Raw genomic sequence first — 19722 nt, forward strand, 5'->3', positions numbered from 1 at the left:
CAAATCCAACTTCTGCTTGGTAGAAAGTCAAGGCAGGAACATCCCTGCATGGTCTCCGCATGCAAAGTACTTCAGATTTATCTTAAAGTTTTGCAGGATCACAGACACAAATGATGACAAATTAGATTGCATGAACAATTATAAATTTCTTTGGTCAGACACAAGATGACATCAGAAAAGGGAGGAGGAAGCAAACTATACACAGTCATCAATTTGGCTCCACCAAACTTCATCTAGCCAGATATTACAGCAAGTATAGAGCAAAAGCAGGTAATTACCTTAAATATTTTGGAATACTTTAAGTAAGCAATAACAATTTCCAGGAAAGTATGTGACTAAAGTGAAAATAACTTGATCAGCTAAGTGGGGAATTAATTGAACAAGCATTTAGAAAGTCAAATTTCTCTGATTTACCAAAGAAACAGATAGTCAGAAGTCAACAGAAGGTTTAGTTCAGACCAAGAAAAGTCACAACAGAAAGGCAACATTTTTTAGCTTCAAAAGTCCATGTGAGTCTCCTGGCCGTAAAGGTTTGTGCAAAGTTCTCTGGCTATCACAGCTGAAAAGACAACTCCAGGCTAATAGAAATGAAAAAGAAAGAAAATAGGACTGGCACTTCACTGGGATTGAGTGTCTGCAAAGAATATTGCTGAGAAAATGGCTAATTTTATTTTGTAGTTTATATTAGCACCTTTCTACATTGTCTTATAGCTTTTAATTTACCTTTTTGTTATATTTATGTTATTTTGTTAAAAGAATCTTAGCAGCTTTGTGTGAATATATTCAGTGTCAGATCACCATTTATCAAACTGATAAAATTAAACCTGTGGTGTGTTTCATTTTGGGATCTCATTTAACATCAGCTGGGATCATACCTGCAGCTTCTTTGTGTTCCAAAATGATCTACAACCAATCAAGTATTTCACAAGGCAGTCACCATTTACAGGAAAACTTAATGATTTGAATACAAGGCACCATGATATGTGCAAGGTGGTCACAGTTTTCATTCCTCGGCACTCAGGTCACTTGCCCTCTTAATTTCTAAAACCTCATCATACAATTAGGGACATATTTTAAAATTATTGTGCAAGTCAAAACCTGCTTTGCACTGTTTCTAGAGTTGATCAAATCACAAAACCACCAATTTCCCCATGACCACCACAAATCACAGCCACAAAATCAGATGTCTTTTCAATAAGCTTTAAAGTAAAGCTTCAGAATCTGTGGTTTAATATCTTGGCAAAATTAACAGAACAGCAGCCATTGAGGTGAGATGCCAGAGGCTCCACAGCAGGTATACAAAGTCATAATTTACATTTACAGCACAACGCTGGCCCAGACCACCTCAATGGAGCCACAGTTAGCCAAAAGATCAAAAACCACTTAAAAACTGTACGCAGAACACAAATAAGCCTAAACACTCCTAAAGTATTGGCCTTTACCTAAAGGACTTTGAAATTGAAATATGACAAAGTTAGGCTGTAGTCAGATAGAGCCTTGGCCAATCTGCAAAACTGTGATCAGATTTGGACACCAATTCAGGCTTAAATAGCACTCTGAAGGTAATAGGTTTTCCCATTGTGATTTATATGGAACTGGGCAAGAAAATAAGTCAGGTAGGGAAATAACAAGGCAGATAACCAAAAGTTTGTAAAGAGTGTAAAGAAGGAAAATGAGAGGGGAACAAAAACGCTCACAGACAATTCCAGATCTTAAGAGTTCAGGCAGCTGAAGGCACTACCACCACTAATATGGAAATTAACATTGAGAAAGCATAAGAGGCCAGAAATGGAGAAGCTCAGAGATCTCAGATGGTTGTTGGGCTGAAGGAGATTACAGAAACAGAGAGGAGTGAGGCCATGGAAGAATCTGAAAACAAGGATGAGAATTTTAAATCTTGCTTCACATGTAGCCAATAGAGGCCAGGGAACACTGGGTGAAGAGACTTGCTGCAGATTAAGAAATGACCAACAGAATTCTGGAAGATGTCAAGTTTGCAGAGAATCGAATCAAGAGTATGTTGGAAAATTTGCCTCAACAGATAACTAAGGCATTGGTCTTGAGACAAGTGGTGAGCATCTATCTTATATTTCACTGTCTACAGAGTAAAAATCGTTGCCCCGGTCTTGCTAAACATGCCAACATTTATTCAAAATGGAATCCAGTCATTTACAGTCATCACTGCTCCGGAACAGAAATACAAAAGCCAGGAATTCCTGCTCCTGACCAATTTACAAGTGCACATTATGAAAAGTAGTTTACAACGAGGTTCAGAATTGAGCACTTCATGGTTACACCGCTTGCTTATATTCAAATGAAAGCAAAACATTGCAGATACTGAAGATTTTAAGTAAAATCAAAATGCTGGAAAAAAAAACTCTGCAAGGTTTGAAGACTCAGCATCTGAGTCTTCAAAAATTACAAATTTAAATAACTGCTTTAATTTAGAGTAGAACCCCACAGGGATCTCACAAATCAATTCTCAATTAGTCAGACACAGCTTAAAATGCATAAAATTTACAAGTTACAGAAGAATGGTCTGTGCTTCTGGGGCCAAAGCACTGGACTCAGAAACACCACGAAAAATGAAACGAGATTTTAACAGCAACTTTTCAGAAATGCGGAATCTTTTCTGAAGTAGCTTTCTACTTCAATAACTTCAGGCCTCTGGCAATACTTGCCACAACTCTGTTTTGGAGTAGGCAAAGCATCCCAAGTTCTGTCATTTCAAATGCCACTCACAATCAATAAGCAGAAATTCAGAGATCTACAGGTCAGAAAAAAAAAGCCTTTCACCTCTGATGAAGAGTCATCTAGACTCAAAACATTAGCTTGCTCTCTCTCCATGGATGCTGGCTAACTCACTGTGATTTCCAGCATTTTGGCTTTCAGGACAGATGCCAGCATCTGCAGTAATTTGCTCCTTCGAGCCCATCACATCTGTACCGGTCAAAACCACCTAATTATTCGGATCCCATTTGCTAACACTTGGCCCATAGCCTTGTATGCCTTGGCATCACAAGTGCATATGTAAATATCACAAACATCATGAGGGTCTCTGTCTTTACCACCCTCACAGGCAGTGATTCTCACCATCCTCTGGATGAAAAACAAACTTTTTTGGCCCTTACCTAAAATCCACACTCCTCATAATTTTATACATCGCAATCATATTCCTTCTCAATCTCCTTTGCTCTAAGGAAAACAACACTAGTCTGCCCAATCTATCTTTCATAACTGAAACTCTCCAGCCCAGGAAATGTGAAAATCTCCACGGATCCTCTCCAGTGCCAAGACATCCCTTCTATAATGTGAATTATAGAAACTACACACAATACTCTCTCTTTCGCCTAAACAATGTCTGATACAGTTCCAGCATACTTTGCCTGCTCCTCACATAAACTTAAAATCTGATATCACTAACATGCAGACTCATATAAGCTGCTAAGCTAGCAATAATTAAAAAAAAAACACCCATACTGACTCACTTTTTCTTCCTCAACCTGACCAAAGTAACATTACTGTACTTAGGGAATGCATGCGACAATAAAGCAAATTCATTCATTCACCACATAATATTACTTGAGTAGCATAGAAAATTGAACGCAGTACGGGCACTTCGGCCCATGATGTTGCGCCAACCTGTGAAACTAATCTAAAGCCTATCTAACCTACACTATTCTACTTTCATCCATATATTTATCCAATGACCATTTAAATACCCTTATAGTTGGCACATCTACAACTGTTGCAGGAAGGGCATTCCATGCTTACTACTTTGAGGAAAGAAACTACCTCTGGCATCTGTCCTATATTCTGGATATAGTTTTGCTTGCTGAGCTGGAAGGTTCATTTTCAAACATTTTGTTACCATTCTAGATAAGCATGAGCCTCCATATGAAGTGCTGGTTGCATGGCCCGCTTTCTATTTGTGTGTTTAGGTTTCCTTGGATTGGTGATGTCATTTCCTGTGGTGATGCCATTTCCTGTTATTTTTCTCAGGGAGTGGTAAATGGGATCCAAGTCAATGTGTTTGTTGATAGAGTTCTGGTTGGAGTGTCACGCTTCTAAGAATTCTCACGTGTGTCTCTGTTTGGTTTGTCCTAGGATGGATGTGTTGTCCCAGTCAAAGAGATGCCCTTCCTCATCCGTATGTAAGCATACGAGTGAGAGAGGGTCATCTCTTTTTGTGGCTAGTTGACATTCATGTATCCTGGTGGTTAGATTTCTGCCTGTATTTCCAATGTAGTGTTTGTTACAGTTATTGCAAGGTATTTTGTAAATGACGCTTGTTTTGTTTGTTGTCTGCAGAGGGTTTTTCAAGTTCACTTGCGGCTGTCCTATCTATCACCCCTCAATTTAAAGCGATGTCCCCTTGTGCTACCCATCACCATCCAAAGAAAAAGGCTCGCACTGTCCACCCTATCTAACCCTCTGATCATCTTTTATATCTCAAATAAGTCACCTCTCAACCTTCTCTCATGAAAACAGCCTCAAATCCCTCAGCCTTTCCTCAGAAGACCTTCCCTCCATACCATGCAACATCTGGTAAATCTTCTCTGAACCCTTTCCAGTTTTTCCATATCCTTCTGATAATGCGGCTACCAGAACGGTACGCAATATTCCAAGTGTGGTCGCACCAGAGTTTTAAACAGACCTCATGGCACTGAAACTCAATCCCTAGACCAATAAAAGCTAACACACCAAATGCCATCTTAACAACCCTATCAACCTGGGTGACAACTTTCAGGGATCTATGTACATGGACACCGAGATCTCTCTGCTCATCCACACTACCAAGAATCCTACCATTAGCCTGGTACTCTGTATTCCTGTTACTCCTTCCAAAGTGAATCATCTCACACTTTTCCACATTAAACTCCATTTGCCGCCCCACAGCCCAGCACTGCAGCTTCTCTATGTCTCTCTGTAACCTGCAACATCCTTCCACACTATACAACTCCACCAATCTTAGTGTCATCTGTAAACTTACTGACCCATCCTTCTACCCCCTCATCCAGGTCATTTATAAATATGACAAACAGCAGTGTCCCCATAACAGATTATTGCGGTACACCACTAGTAACCGAACTCCAGGATGAGCATTTCCCACCAACCACCACCTTCTGTCTTCTTTCAGCGAACTTTCTTGTGTTCAGTGTCTAATGCAATGCGGAGATATCTGACAAATTTATTCTCAGTAGACTTTATTGTAGCAGTTAGACACAGCTCAGTGACTTACTAAGCCATTTCAGAAGGCAGTCATGGGTCAAAAGCTTTTACACTGGGTCTAGAGTGACATGTTAGCCACATGCAAGGACGCCCCTAAAGGAAACTAGTAAACCAAGTGGGTTTTTAACCACAATTCTGCAGTTTCATGTAAAATACAAACCTTGAATTTTTTTCCAAATTGACTTCTTTTCTTTTAAACCCTGATTACAGTTTCAAGACAATCTATTTCTACAATAAGTATGTAGTTATGAATGTTCAGATTACTTTGGGGTGGCACAGTGGCTCAGTTGTTAGCACTGCTGCCTCACAGTACCAGGGACCCAGGTTCGATTCCAGCCTCGGGCGACTGTCTGTGTCGAGTTTGCACATTCTCCCCGTGTCTGCGTGGGTTTCCTCCCACAATCCAAAGATGTGCAGGTCAGATTAATTTGTCAGGCTAAATTGCCCACAGTGTTAGGTGCATTAATCAGAGGGGGGTGGGTTACTTCTCGGACGGTCGGTGTGGACTTGTTGGGCCGAAGGGCCTGTTTCCACACTGTAGGGAATCTAATCTAATTTAACCAATTTCTGATCCAAACCACTAAATCACCCTCAATCCCATGCCACCGTATTTTCTATAATTTTATAAATTTTATAAAATTTTCTATAAATTTTACCACATCAACCGCTTTACCCTCATCCATCTGTTTGGTCACCTTCTCAAAGAACTCAATAAGGTTTGTGAGGTATGACCTACTCTTCACAAAACTGGGTTGACCATCCCTAATCAACTTATTCCTTTCTGTATGATTGTAATCCTCTCCCTTATAATCCTTAACCCACAACAGAAGTAAAGCTCACAGGTCTATAATTACCAGGGTTGTCTCTACTCCCCTTCTTGAACAAGGGGACATTTGCTATCCTCCAGTCTTCTGACACTATTCCTATAGACAACGACAACATAAAGATCAAAGCCAAAGACTCTGCAATCTCTTCCCTGGCTTCCCAGAGAACCCTAGGATAAATTCCATCCGGCTCAGGGGACTTCGCTACTTTCACACTTTCCAGAATTGCGAACACCTCCTCATGAACCTCAATTCGGTTTAGTCTAGTAGCCTGTATCTCAGTATTCTCCTCGACAACATTGCCTTTTTTCTGTGTGAATACTGACGAAAAATATTAATTTAGCTCTTCTCCTATCTCCTGGGAGTCCACTCACAACTTCCCACTACAGGCCTTGATTGGCCCTAATCTTACCCTAATCATTCTTTTATTCCTGACATACCTACAGAAAGCTTTAGGGTTTTCCTTGATCCTACCTGCCAAAGACTTCTCATGTCCCCTCCTGGCTCCTCTTAGCTCTCTCTGTAGGTCCTTCCTGGCTAACGTGTAATTCTCAAACATCCTCGCTGAGCCTTCACGCCTCAACTTAATATAAGCCGCCTTCTTCCTCTTGATGAGATTCAACTTCTTTACTAAACCATGGCTCCCTTGCTTGACCACTTCCTCCCTGCCTGACAGGTACATACTTGTTGTGGTTCTGTTCGCTGAGCTGGGAATTTGTGTTGCAGATGTTTCGTCCCTGTCTAGGTGACATGCTCAGTGCTTGGGAGCCTCAGAGGTTAGCACTGCTGCCTCACAGCGCCAGGGACCCGGGTTCAATTCCCACCTCGGGCGACCGTCAGCCTGGAGTTTGCATATTCATCAGGAATAATGAAGGGCTTTTGCCCGAAACGTCAATTTTTCCTGCTCCCCGTGTCTGCGTGAGTGTCCTCCCACAATCCAAAGATGTGCAGGTCAGGTGAATTGGCTAGGCTAAATTGCCCATACTGTTAGGTGTGTTAGGGTAGGATAGGGGAATGGGTCTGGGTGGGTTACTCTTTGGAGAGTCAGTGTGGACTTGTTGGGCCGAAGGGCCTGTTTCCACACTGTAGGGAATCTAATTTAAACAAAAGGTATACGCACGCATACTTTCTGCTATACCCAAGAATGAAGTCAAAGTAAGAGGACTGGCTAGTGAGATGGCAGCCTCTGGTGGTCAAAGGTATTAAGCTGAAAAAAACATCCAACAATCTCGCCTTGTGAGAAGTTTGGGTTCTGAAGATGGGAGACTTAGACCCTGAAGAAAGAGAAGACAAGGATAACAGTTTTCGAAAAGTAGGCTTGGAAGATATCCAGAATCACTGCCCCCTCCAAAGGTGCATCTGCACAAAGAGCCATGGGTAATTTCCCAACAGCTGCCTGAAAAATCTGGGTACACAACATCCCTGAGAGGTAGGGATATAGGGAGACAATTGTAACATTACGGACAATTCCATAAAATCAAGTTTACTTTGTCACCCTGAATGTGGCTTCTTTCTTAATTTTGTTCCTGACATTATTGCTTCCAGGCAAAAGTGAGGACTGCAGATGCTGGAGACCAGAGTTTAGATTAGAGTGGTGCTGAAAAAGCACAGCAGGTCAGGCAGCATCCGAGGAGCAGGAATAATCGATGTTTCGGGCAAAAGCCCTTTATTATTCCTGATGAAGGGCTTTTGCCCGAAACGTCGATTTTCCTGCTCCTCGGTTGCTGCCTGACCTGCTGTGCTTTTCCAGCACCACTCTGATCCAAATTATTGCTTCCAGGTCAAGGGACGTCATGATATGGATGAATATTTCTTGTTATCCAAAATAAATTAACCCCTTCAATACTAATGTAAATTCTGAAAAGTTATTTTCAAGCTTTCTTAAAGCCAATTACAAAAACCATAGGCTTTTTCATGAAATTTCATATGTTCCTAATTTCCTGCCTTGGCGTTAAATTACATCAGAACATAACTTAATTGACCATGATAAACAGGATTATTTATATTCTACGTTAACCACTTGGCATGTTCACTATAAAAATATTTTTTTTAAAAACTAGTCAACCATAATTGGCTCCAATATTAGCATCTTGCCTCTCTCTCTTTTGTCCTCACCCCATTCCCAAATCAAGACCTAATCCATCTTCGCCAGAAACAGGATCAAACCTGGTGGCATGTATCTGATCCATAATAGCTATCAAATCAATCAAGCCAAACCAGTCCCTCCAGAAACAGATTGCTGACGTTTCACATATTCATGTTGTAATCTGCCATTTTCAATGGTCACTGGCTCCATGACTGACCAGGACATTTGCTCACTCTTCCAGCCTGCCATTACCATGTGGTGGTAGGAGTTACAAGTTGACACTTAACCTGCTTTGCCCTTTAGGGTGTAGGTTTGCTCGCTGAGCTGTAGGTTTGATATCCAGCCGTTTCATTACCTGCCTAGGTAACATCATCAGTGGTGACCTCCAAGTGAAGCGAAGCTGTTGTCTCCTGCTTTCTATTTATAGGTTTGCCCTGGATGGGGTTCCTGGGGTTTGTGGTGATGTCATTTCCTGTTCGTTTTCTGAGGAGTTGATAGATGGTATCTAGATCTGTGTGTTTGTTTATGGCATTGTGGTTGGAGTGCCAGGCCTTTAGGAATTCTCTGGCATGTCTTTGCTTAGCCTGTTTGCTTTGCCCTATTATGAATGCACCTTCCTCGTGCATCAAGTGCTGCAGCAGGATTTAAATTGGGAGCTTCTGGCTCAGAGATAGTACACTACCCACTACAGCATAACACCTCCACGACCAAAGCCATAACAGTGAAATTTAGATTTGAAATTTTCTCAAAGACACCTATACCAATTTGAATCAACTTGGTCTCTTAATGTAGCCTTAGAGGCAGATAAATATACCACTCAACGAGCTTCATAGACCAGAATGCTCAGTTCTGCTTCTTTATTAATTTAATGACAGCCCAAGCAGCAAGTGGCTTCCTGTTGTTAAAATCAATGCTCTTGGCTACACGGAATCTTAATATAATTGGCCGGGATCAAAACTGACTGGACATCAATTCTTGAGCTGCCTGCTTGTATCGCTAAACACTGCAGTAGGATGTGTACTTACTCATTAAGCCAATGGAAAAGTCATAGCAGCAAGTGTGTTAGAAACAAGCAGTGAAAAGGACTTACTGGATTTCTCTGAAACTGACTCAAAATTATCTAACGACATTTCAGAATCACAAATAGTCAATATATTAACTGCAATGTCACTGCAAACACACTGACAGATCATATTTAGATTCCTCTCTCTGCACTAAATTTCCACCTTCAACACATACTGAATGAATAGTGAGCTTTACAAACAGAAACAATTCATCCAGTATCAAAACACATGAATCCTAGACTCAAACAACCTTCATTTCCAAGCTTCCCACTTGCATTGATAAATATGTTTTTTCCTCACCTTCCCTCAAATATATCAACTCCTTCAGAAGGCTATAGTTCTGCAAAATCTTAATCACTCTCTGGTAACTCCCTCCATTGTACTTCGACAGTTAACACCCTGAGACTATTACACCATGGAAGCATCGCAGCCAAGGCTAATCCAAGTTTCAACTGCCTGAAAACTTCCCAGGCGGTTTATTAAGGAGAAACTCAGAGGGTGTGTGTGACTTTGGAACTCTGCGCCTCAAAACGCAGTGTCACTGAACATTTTTAAGGCAGAAGTAGATAGTTTATTGTGAGGCAACAATATCAAAAGGTTACCAAGGTTTACCAGGGGATGTGAAATTCCAAACACAACCAGGTCAGCAAAGACCTTATTGAAACATAAGAAGGCTCGAAGGGCTGAATGGCCTACCTCTGCTCATAGTTCATATTGATTTTTCCTTTATTAACCTGGACTTTTACAATTAATGACCACAAGCTTTTCATTGCTCTTGACCCTGTTAACTCAGGACAAATAAGAAGAATCGAAATTCAGATCTGCCTACTTCCACTTTTTTTTTTAAGAACAGTTAGAATATCAACCTGCCTCCACCTCCGCACTCACTTAGTACAGCTTTTCTCATTATTCATAACTGTAACATGGACTGTAAATAAGTAACAAAACTTAAAGCACCATTTCCTGCACAATGGATCAAAGGCTAATATCAGATTGAATTATTAAACAAGTCAAAGGGTGCTGACCTTCAAATTTCCAAAATCAGGATTACTTTGTTAAGCATACTCACTGGGTTCACCAAAAAGATCAAAAGTATTAAGAGTTTGACGTTACATTCAGAAGTTCACCCGACTGGCAAAAAGTAGGGCTACAATTTATTCCTGAGCATTCTGCAGTTTATAGATGCAACAGGAGATTTATGTTAAAACCCAACATAAAAGGTGCAGACACATAGAATCCCTACAGTGTGGAAACAGGCCATTTGGCCCAACAGGTCCACACAGACCCTCCCAAGAGTGTCCACCCAGACCCATTCCTCTACCCTATTTGTCTACATTTACCCTGACTAATGCACCTAACATAGTACACATCCCTGAAAACCATGGGCAATTTAGAATGGCCAATTCACCTAATCTGCACATAAACAGAGTTTGTTCTTCATTGTAAATTATACTCATCTGGAAATTATACTTGTCCTCTTTTGGTCTGCAGTTTCTTTTTTTTAATTTATCATTTTGAGAGCGCTTTGGATTGAAATACAACATAATAATAATAATAATAATAATAATAATAACAACAATAATAACAACAACCATAACTACCAGAGTTTCACGACGAACAGGAAGACTCTACGTTTACATGATATTTACAGATCTGACAACCAGCTGAGAATAAAAATGTGCTATATTTAAAAAGAGGAAGATGAAATAAAAACATCTGTTTTTAGTTTAAAATGTAAACAATCTCCATCCCAAAGGGAACACTGATAAATCAAAATTCACAAGTTTAGTTTGCACTAGTCACAACTGTTTATCCTTGAATATTTTTAAACCTCTGTCAATTGTTAAGCCACTGCAACCCACAGTTGCAGTCAATATTTACATTATTACAAGGTTAAACATAATTAAATTAAACCTAATTTGATGAGTATTTCACAGATGCTCCCAAGGGTATTTACTTCCTTTCATGATAAACTAACTTAGGAAAAGACAATTTTAAAAATGATGACAAACACAGCCTGATCAATTTTAAACATATTTTTGAAAATATTCATTACACACCAATACAGGAGTCAAAACATACACAAGTTGGTTCAACCCCTTGGGCTTATTCTGCCATTCATTTACTATACTTCAGCCTCACAAAGCATTCATCGAGTGACTGAACAGGTTTAGTCTCCAGTTTGCACTGTCAACTCTCAGTCAGGGAGACTTCAAAGGCTCTGCAATTAGTCTCAATGCCCTCAAGGTTGGGGTAACAATCAGGTACGCTACTGCTGATTACTGCAAATGGATTACTATGGATGTTGTTGATGGAGAAATGTCCGGGTTGTGAACACCCACCCTAGGCCGATCAAGCCAACAATATTTAAGGGATCACCAGTGATCAACAGCAACACTGGTGGAATCACTGGAGTAGCTAACAGACTTGAATCCATTACTCAGCAGAGATAATCATTTTGGAAGGGGTTGGGCAGAAGAGAACTGGCAAAAAAAAACACTGCCTCCTAACATGACATCCAGCACTGTAACAATAAAATGGGCTTTTCAGGGTTAGATCACATCAGATCAGTTAGAGGCAGGATGCCTAGGTTACAGTCAGGGTCCCAGCATTAAGGGCACGAGGTTAGATTCAGAGTACAAAAGTCAGGCCACCCGGGCTAGGGGCCAAATATTCTCCTGGCCTCAGCCGAGGATCAAAGTACAAGAGTAGGGTGGCCAAGCTAGGAGCCAAATTGCTAGAGTGGTCAGGGAGGGGTCAACCACCAGGATGGTCAAAGTGAGGGGGTGGCCAGGGAAGGGGCATCAAAGTGCCAGGGTGGGGTCAAAGTGCCAGGTTGGCCAAGGGGGGGGGTCAAAGTGCCAGGGAAGGAGAGGCCAAAGTGGGGTCAAAGTGCAAGAGTGGGGTCAAAGTGCCAGGGTGGGGTCAAAGGGCGTCCAGACTGAGGTATCCAAAGCAGGTAACCAATGTCTGAGCGCAGACACACACCGCGAGTTGTGAGCAGAGACGGCTTTAAGCTGAGTGAGGGTGGTGCTCGGCCCGGGGTGACCCTCTGAGGGGGGTGACCAGCCCCTGTGTCCGAGCCCAGTCCCCCCCCCGGGGACACACAGCTTACCTCAGCCGGGGGCTGTAAATGACACTCCGTCTCCTTGACCCAGCGGAACTCTCACACAACTCGGCACAAACCGCACTTGACGCATAAGAAGCGGGCGGCTCCGCGGATTGCTGACCCCCGGGAGAGGTGGCTGCAGAGCTAAGCCCCGGCTCTCGGTGACTCTCGCTCTCTCTCTCCCTGGGCCCCGCCGGCAACCTCACCTGGCTTTGCTCTGCGCCTGCGCACAGCAGCTGCCACCCCCGCCTACGCTACACTGCCATTGGTCGAAAGCACGAAGCGCCCAAGGTCCATTGGTTCGGACGCCTGTCAGTCAGCGCAACGGCGACCAACCAGAGGGGGCTAGCAGGTGCATGTGACCGACTTGATAGCACAGGCGCAGATGTGGGGAAGGCAACAAACAGGGAGAGAGGTGTGGGGGAGGGGAGAGAGTGAGGGGGGAGGGGAGAGAGTGAGGGGGGAGGGGAGAGAGTGAGGGGGAGGGGAGGGGAGAGAGTGAGGGGGGGGGAGGGGAGAGAGTGAGGGGGGGGGAGGGGAGAGAGTGAGGGGGGGGGAGGGGAGAGAGTGAGGGGGGGGGGGGGGAGGGGAGAGAGTGAGGGGGGGGGGGAGGGGAGAGAGTGAGGGGGGGGGGGAGGGGAGAGAGTGAGGGGGGGGGGAGGGGAGAGAGTGAGGGGGGAGGGGAGAGAGTGGGGGGGGGGAGGGGAGGGAGTGAGGGGGGGGGAGGGGAGGGAGTGAGGGGGGGGGAGGGGAGGGAGTGAGGGGGGGGGGAGGGGAGGGAGTGAGGGGGGGGAGGGGAGAGAGTGAGGGGGGGGGGGAGGGGAGAGAGTGAGGGGGGGGGGGAGGGGGAGAGAGTGAGGGGGGGGAGGGGAGAGAGTGAGGGGGGGGGAGGGGAGAGAGTGAGGGGGGGGGAGGGGAGAGAGTGAGGGGGGGGGGGAGGGGAGAGAGTGAGGGGGGGGGAGGGGAGAGAGTGAGGGGGGGGGGGAGGGGAGAGAGTGAGGGGGGGGGAGGGGAGAGAGTGAGGGGGGGGGAGGGGAGAGAGTGAGGGGGGGGGAGGGGAGAGAGTGAGGTGAGGGGGGGGGGGGAGGGGAGAGAGTGAGGTGAGGGGGGGGGGGAGGGGAGAGAGTGAGGGGGGGGGGAGGGGGAGAGAGTGAGGGGGGGGGGGGAGGGGAGAGAGTGAGGGGGGAGGGGAGAGAGTGAGGGGGGGGGGGGAGGGGAGGAGAGTGAGGGGGGGGGGAGGGGAGAGAGTGAGGGGGGGGGGAGGGGAGAGAGTGAGGGGGGGGGGAGGGGAGAGAGTGAGGGGGGGGGGGAGGGGAGAGAGTGAGGGGGGGGGGAGGGGAGAGAGTGAGGGGGGGGGGAGGGGAGAGAGTGAGGGGGGGGGGGGAGGGGAGAGAGTGAGGGGGGGGGAGGGGAGAGAGTGAGGGGGGGGGGAGGGGAGAGAGGGGAGAGAGGGGGGGGGAGGGAGGGAGGAGAGGGGGGGGGAGGGAGGGGAGAGAGGGGGGGGGGAGGGAGGGGAGAGAGGGGGGGGGAGGGAGGGGAGAGAGTGAGGGGGGGGAGGGGAGAGAGGGGGGGGAGGGAGGGGAGAGAGTGAGGGGGGGGGGGAGGGGAGAGAGGGAGGGGAGAGAGGGAGGGGAGAGAGGGAGGGGAGGGAGGGGAGAGAGAGGGGGGGGAGGGAGGGGAGAGAGGGGGGGGGGGAGGGAGGGGGAGAGGGGGGGGGGGAGGGAGGGGAGAGAGGGGGGGGGAGGGAGGGGAGAGGGGGGGGGGGAGGGAGGGGGAGAGAGTGAGGGGGGGGGGAGGGGAGAGAGTGAGGGGGGGGGAGGGGAGAGAGGTGAGGGGGGGAGGGGAGAGAGTGAGGAGGGGGGGGGGGGGGAGGGGGAGAGAGTGAGGAGGGGGGGGGGAGGGGAGAGAGTGAGGGGGGGAGGGGAGAGAGTGGGGGGGGGAGGGGAGAGAGTGAGGAGGGGGGGGGAGGGGGAGAGTGTGGGGGGGGGGGAGGGGAGAGAGTGAGGAGGGGGGGGGGGAGGGGAGAGAGTGAGGAGGGGGGGGGGAGGGGAGAGAGTGAGGAGGGGGGGGGAGGGGAGGAGTGAGGAGGGGGGGGGAGGGGAGAGAGTGAGGGGGGGGGAGGGGAGAGAGTGAGGGGGGGGGGAGGGGAGAGAGTGAGGGGGGGGGAGGGGAGAGAGGGGAGAGAGGGGGGGGGAGGGGAGGGGAGAGGGGGGGGGGAGGGAGGGGAGAGGAGGAGGGGGGGGGAGGGAGGGGAGAGAGGGGGGGGGAGGGAGGGGAGAGAGGGGGGGGGGAGGGAGGGGAGAGAGTGAGGGGGGGGAGGGGAGAGAGTGAGGGGGGGAGGGGAGGGGGGAGAGAGTGAGGGGGGGGGGAGGGGAGAGAGTGAGGGGGGAGGGGAGAGAGTGAGGGGGGGGGAGGGGAGAGAGTGAGGGGGGGGGAGGGGAGAGAGTGAGGGGGGGGGAGGGGAGAGAGTGAGGGGGGGGGGAGGGGAGAGAGTGAGGGGGGGGGAGGGGAGAGAGTGAGGGGGGGGGAGGGGAGAGAGTGAGGGGGGGGGAGGGGGAGAGAGGGGAGAGAGGGGGGGGGGAGGGAGGGGAGAGAGGGGGGGGGAGGGAGGGGGAGAGAGGGGGGGGGAGGGAGGGGAGAGAGGGGGGGGGGAGGGAGGGGAGAGAGTGAGGGGGGGGGAGGGGAGAGAGGGGGGGGGAGGGAGGGGAGAGAGTGAGGGGGGGGGAGGGGAGGAGGGAGGGGAGAGAGGGAGGGGAGAGAGGGAGGGGAGGGAGGGGAGAGAGAGGGGGGGGAGGGAGGGGAGAGAGGGAGGGGAGAGAGGGAGGGGAGGGAGGGGAGAGAGAGGGGGGGGAGGGAGGGGAGAGAGGGGGGGGGGGAGGGAGGGGAGAGAGGGGGGGGGGGAGGGTGGGGAGAGGGGGGGGGGGAGGGAGGGGAGAGAGTGAGGGGGGGGGAGGGGAGAGAGTGAGGGGGGGGGAGGGGAGAGAGTGAGGGGGGGGAGGGGAGAGAGTGAGGAGGGGGGGGGGGGAGGGGAGAGAGTGAGGGGGGGGGGGGGAGGGGAGAGAGTGAGGGGGGGGAGGGGAGGGAGTGGGGGGGGGGAGGGGAGGAGAGTGAGGGGGGGGGGGGGGGAGAGAGTGAGGGGGGGGGGGGAGGGGAGGGAGTGAGGAGGGGGGGGGGGGAGGGGAGAGAGTGAGGAGGGGGGGGGGGAGGGGAGAGAGTGAGGAGGGGGGGGGGAGGGGAGAGAGTGAGGAGGGGGGGGAGGGGAGAGAGTGAGGGGGGGGGGAGGGGAGAGAGTGAGGGGGGGGAGGGGAGGAGAGGGGAGAGAGGGGGGGGGGAGGGGAGGGGAGAGAGGGGGGGGGAGGGAGGGGAGAGAGGGGGGGGGGAGGGAGGGGAGAGAGGGGGGGGGGAGGGGAGGGAGAGAGGGGGGGGGAGGGAGGGGAGAGAGTGAGGGGGGGGAGGGGAGAGAGTGAGGGGGGGGGGAGGGGAGAGTGTGGGGGGGGGGGGAGGGGAGAGAGGGTGGGGGAGAGGGGAGGGGAGAGGGGAGGGGAGGGAGGGGAGAGAGAGGGGGGGGAGGGAGGGGAGAGAGGGGGGGGGGGAGGGAGGGGAGAGAGGGGGGGGGGGAGGGAGGGGAGAGAGGGGGGGGGGAGGGAGGGGAGAGGGGGGAGGGAGGGGAGGAGAGTGAGGGGGGGGGAGGGGAGAGAGTGAGGGGGGGGAGGGGAGAGAGTGAGGGGGGGAGGGGAGAGAGTGAGGAGGGGGGGGGGGGGAGGGGAGAGAGTGAGGAGGGGGGGGGGGGGGAGGGGGAGAGAGTGAGGGGGGGGGAGGGGAGTGGGTGGGGGGGGAGGTGGAGGGTGGGGGGGGGGGGAGGGGAGAGAGTGAGGAGGGGGGGGGGGAGGGGAGAGAGTGAGGGGGGGGGGAGGGGAGAGAGTGAGGAGGGGGGGGGGAGGGGGAGAGAGTGAGGAGGGGGGGGGGGGGAGGGGAGGAGAGGAGTGAGGGGGGGGGGGGAGGGGAGAGAGTGAGGAGGGGGGGGGGAGGGGAGAGAGTGAGGAGGGGGGGGGAGGGGAGAGAGTGAGGGGGGGGGGAGGGGAGAGAGTGAGGGGGGGGAGGGGAGAGAGGGGAGAGTGGGGGGGGGGAGGGAGGGGGAGAGAGGGGGGGGGGAGGGAGGGGGAGAGGGGGGGGGAGGGAGGGGAGAGAGGGGGGGGGGAGGGAGGGGAGGAGGGGGGGGGAGGGAGGGGAGAGAGTGAGGGGGGGGAGGGGAGAGAGTGAGGGGGGGAGGGAGGGGAGAGAGTGAGGGGGGGGGGGGGGAGGGGAGAGAGGGAGGGGGATGAGGAGGGAGGGGGAGAGGGGAGGGGAGGGAGGGGAGAGAGAGGGGGGGGAGGGAGGGGAGAGAGGGGGGGGGAGGGAGGGGAGAGAGGGGGGGGGGAGGGAGGGGAGAGAGGGGGGGGGGGAGGGAGGGGAGAGGGGGGAGGGAGGGGAGAGAGTGAGGGGGGGGGAGGGGAGAGAGTAGGGGGGGGGGGAGGGTGGAGAGAGTGAGGGGGGGGAGGGGGAGAGAGTGAGGGGGGGAGGGGAGAGAGTGAGGAGGGGGGGGGGGGGGGGGGAGGGGAGAGAGTGAGGGAGGGGGGGGGAGGGGGGAGGGGGAGGGGAGAGAGTGAGGGGGGGGGGAGGGGGAGAGAGTGGGGGGGGGAGGGGAGAGAGTGGGGGGGGGGGAGAGGGGAGAGGTGAGGAGGGGGGGGGGGAGGGGAGAGAGTGAGGGGGGGGGGAGGGGAGAGAGTGAGGAGGGGGGGGGGAGGGGAGAGAGTGAGGAGGGGGGGGGAGGGGAGAGAGTGAGGGGGGGGGGGGAGGGGAGAGAGTGAGGAGGGGGGGGAGGGGAGAGAGTGAGGAGGGGGGGGAGGGGAGAGAGAGTGAGGGGGGGGGGAGGGGAGAGAGTGAGGAGGGGGGGGGAGGGGAGAGAGTGAGGAGGGGGGGGAGGGGAGAGAGTGAGGAGGGGGGGGGAGGGGAGAGAGTGAGGAGGGGGGGGGAGGGGAGAGAGTGAGGAGGGGGGGGGGAGGGGAGAGAGTGAGGAGGGGGAGGGGGAGGGGAGAGAGTGAGAGGGGGGGGGGGGAGGGGAGAGAGTGAGGAGGGGGGGGGGAGGGGAGAGAGTGAGGAGGGGGGGGGGGGAGGGGAGAGAGTGAGGAGGGGGGGGGAGGGGAGAGAGTGAGGAGGGGGGGGGAGGGGAGAGAGTGAGGAGGGGGGGGGAGGGGGAGAGAGTGAGGGGGAGGGGAGGGGAGGGGGAGGAGAGTGAGGGGGGGGAGGGGAGAGAGTGAGGGGGGGGGGAGGGGGGAGAGAGTGAGGGGGGGGGAGGGGAGAGAGTGAGGAGGGGGGGGAGGGGAGAGAGTGAGGAGGGGGGGGAGGGGAGAGAGTGAGGAGGGGGGGAGGGGAGAGAGTGAGGAGGGGGGGGAGGGGAGAGAGTGAGGAGGGGGGGGAGGGGAGAGAGTGAGGAGGGTGGGGGGAGGGGGAGAGAGTGAGGAGGGGGGGGGAGGGGAGAGAGTGAGGAGGGGGGGAGGGGAGAGAGTGAGGGGGGGGGAGGGGGGAGAGTGAGGGGAGGGAGTGAGGGGGGAGGGGAGAGAGTGAGGGGGAGGGGGGAGAGTGAGGGGAGAGAGTGAGGGGGGAGGGGAGAGAGTGAGGGGGAGGGGGAGAGTGAGGGGGGAGGGGAGAGAGTGAGGGAGGAGAGTGAGGGGGGGAGGGGGAGAGAGTGAGGGGGGAGCGGGAGTGAGGGGGGAGGGAGTGAGGGGGGAGGGGAGAGAGTGAGGGGGAGGGGAGAGAGGGAGGAGGGGAGAGAGGGGGAGGGGAGAGAGGGGGGGAGGGGAGAGAGGGGGGAGGGGAGAGAGGGGGGAGAGGGGGGAGGGGAGAGAGGGTGGGAGGGGAGAGAGGGGGGAGGGGAGAGAGGGGGGGAGGGGAGGAGAGAGTGAGGGGGGAGGGGAGAGAGTGGGGGGAGCGGAGTGAGGGGGAGGGGAGTGAGGGGGGGAGGGGAGTGAGGGGGGAGGGGAGGGGAGTGAGGGGGGAGGGGAGGGAGTGAGGGGGGAGGGGAGAGTGGGTGGAGGGGGGGTGGGGAGAGAGTGAGGGGGGGTGGGGAGAGAGTGAGGGGGTGGGGAGAGAGTGAGGGGGGGGTGGGGAGAGTGAGGGGGGGAGGGGAGAGAGTGAGGGGGGAGGGGGAGAGTGAGGGGGGAGGGGGGGAGAGTGAGGGGGAGGGGGGAGAGTGAGGGGGGAGGGGGGAGAGTGAGGGGGGGAGAGAGTGAGGGGGAGGAGTGAGGGGGGAGGGGAGAGGAGTGAGGGGGGAGGGGAGAGAGTGAGGGGGGAGGGGAGAGAGTGAGGGGGGGAGGGGAGTGAGGGGGGGAGCGGAGTGAGGGGGGAGCGGAGAGAGTGAGGGGGAGGGGAGAGAGTGAGGGGGAGGGAGGGAGGGAGGGGAGGGAGGGGAGAGAGGGAGGGGGAGGGGGAGAGGGGAGAGAGGGGGGAGGGGGAGGGGAGAGAGGGGGAGGGAGGGAGAGAGTGAGGGGGGGGAGGGGAGAGAGTGAGGGGGGGAGGGGGAGAGAGTGAGGGGGGGAGGGGAGAGAGTGAGGGGGGGGAGGGGGAGAGAGTGAGGGGGGGGGAGGGGAGAGAGTGAGGGGGGGGGAGGGGAGAGAGTGAGGGGGGGAGGGGAGAGGAGTGAGGGGGGGAGGGGAGAGAGGAGGTGAGGGGGGGGAGGGGGAGAGAGTGAGGGGGGGAGGGGAGAGGTGAGGGGGGAGGGGAGAGAGTGAGGGGGGGAGGGGAGAGAGTGAGGGGGGGGGAGGGGAGAGAGTGAGGGGGGGAGGGGAGAGAGTGAGGGGGGGGGGAGGGGAGAGAGTGAGGGGGGGGAGGGGAGAGAGTGAGGGGGGGAGGGGAGAGAGTGAGGGGGGGAGGGGGAGAGTGAGGGGGGGGGAGGGGAGAGAGTGAGGGGGGGAGGGGGGAGGGAGAGTGAGGGGGGGAGGGGGGAGGGGAGAGAGTGAGGGGGGAGGGGGAGGGGAGAGAGTGAGGGGGAGGGGGAGAGAGGAGGGGGGGTGGGGAGAGAGGGGGAGGGGAGGAGGAGTGAGGGGGGAGGGGGAGAGAGTGAGGGGGGAGGGGAGAGAGTGAGGGGGGGAGGGGGGAGGGGGAGAGAGTGAGGGGGGAGGGGGAGAGAGTGAGGGGAGGGGGAGAGAGTGAGGGAGGAGAGTGAGGGGGGAGGGGAGAGAGTGGGAGGGGGGGAGGGGAGAGAGTGAGGGGGGAGCGGAGTGAGGGGGGAGCGGAGTGAGGGGGGGAGGGGAGAGAGTGAGGGGGGAGGGGAGAGAGTGAGGGGGAGGGGGAGAGGGGGGGAGGGGAGAGAGAGGGGGGAGGGGGAGAGAGTGAGGGGGAGGGGGAGAGTGAGGGGGAGGGGGAGGAGAG

The 19722-nt window shown here is 53.6% G+C and overlaps 1 protein-coding gene across 6 annotated transcripts in view; it reads right to left on the reverse strand.

Annotated features, from left to right (window-relative positions):
- numb (NUMB endocytic adaptor protein) overlaps positions 1-12502 on the reverse strand; it is a 216142-nt gene extending 203640 nt beyond the window's left edge. For 3 of the 6 annotated variants that reach the window (XM_087990199.1, XM_087990197.1, XM_087990198.1), the window contains exon 1: positions 12322-12500. The gene's annotated coding sequence lies outside the window, so the exon portion shown is untranslated. Of the gene's footprint in view, positions 1-12321 lie in introns of all 6 variants that reach the window. The other 3 variants (XM_087990201.1, XM_087990195.1, XM_087990200.1) reach the window with 2 other exon arrangements.
- Positions 12503-19722: the final 7220 nt, after the last annotated feature.

The sequence above is a fragment of the Chiloscyllium plagiosum genome, unplaced genomic scaffold (assembly GCF_037043375.1).
Source record: "Chiloscyllium plagiosum isolate Xiang-an unplaced genomic scaffold, Cpla_swu_hap1 HiC_scaffold_8, whole genome shotgun sequence".
In the NCBI taxonomy this organism is placed as follows: domain Eukaryota; kingdom Metazoa; phylum Chordata; class Chondrichthyes; order Orectolobiformes; family Hemiscylliidae; genus Chiloscyllium; species Chiloscyllium plagiosum.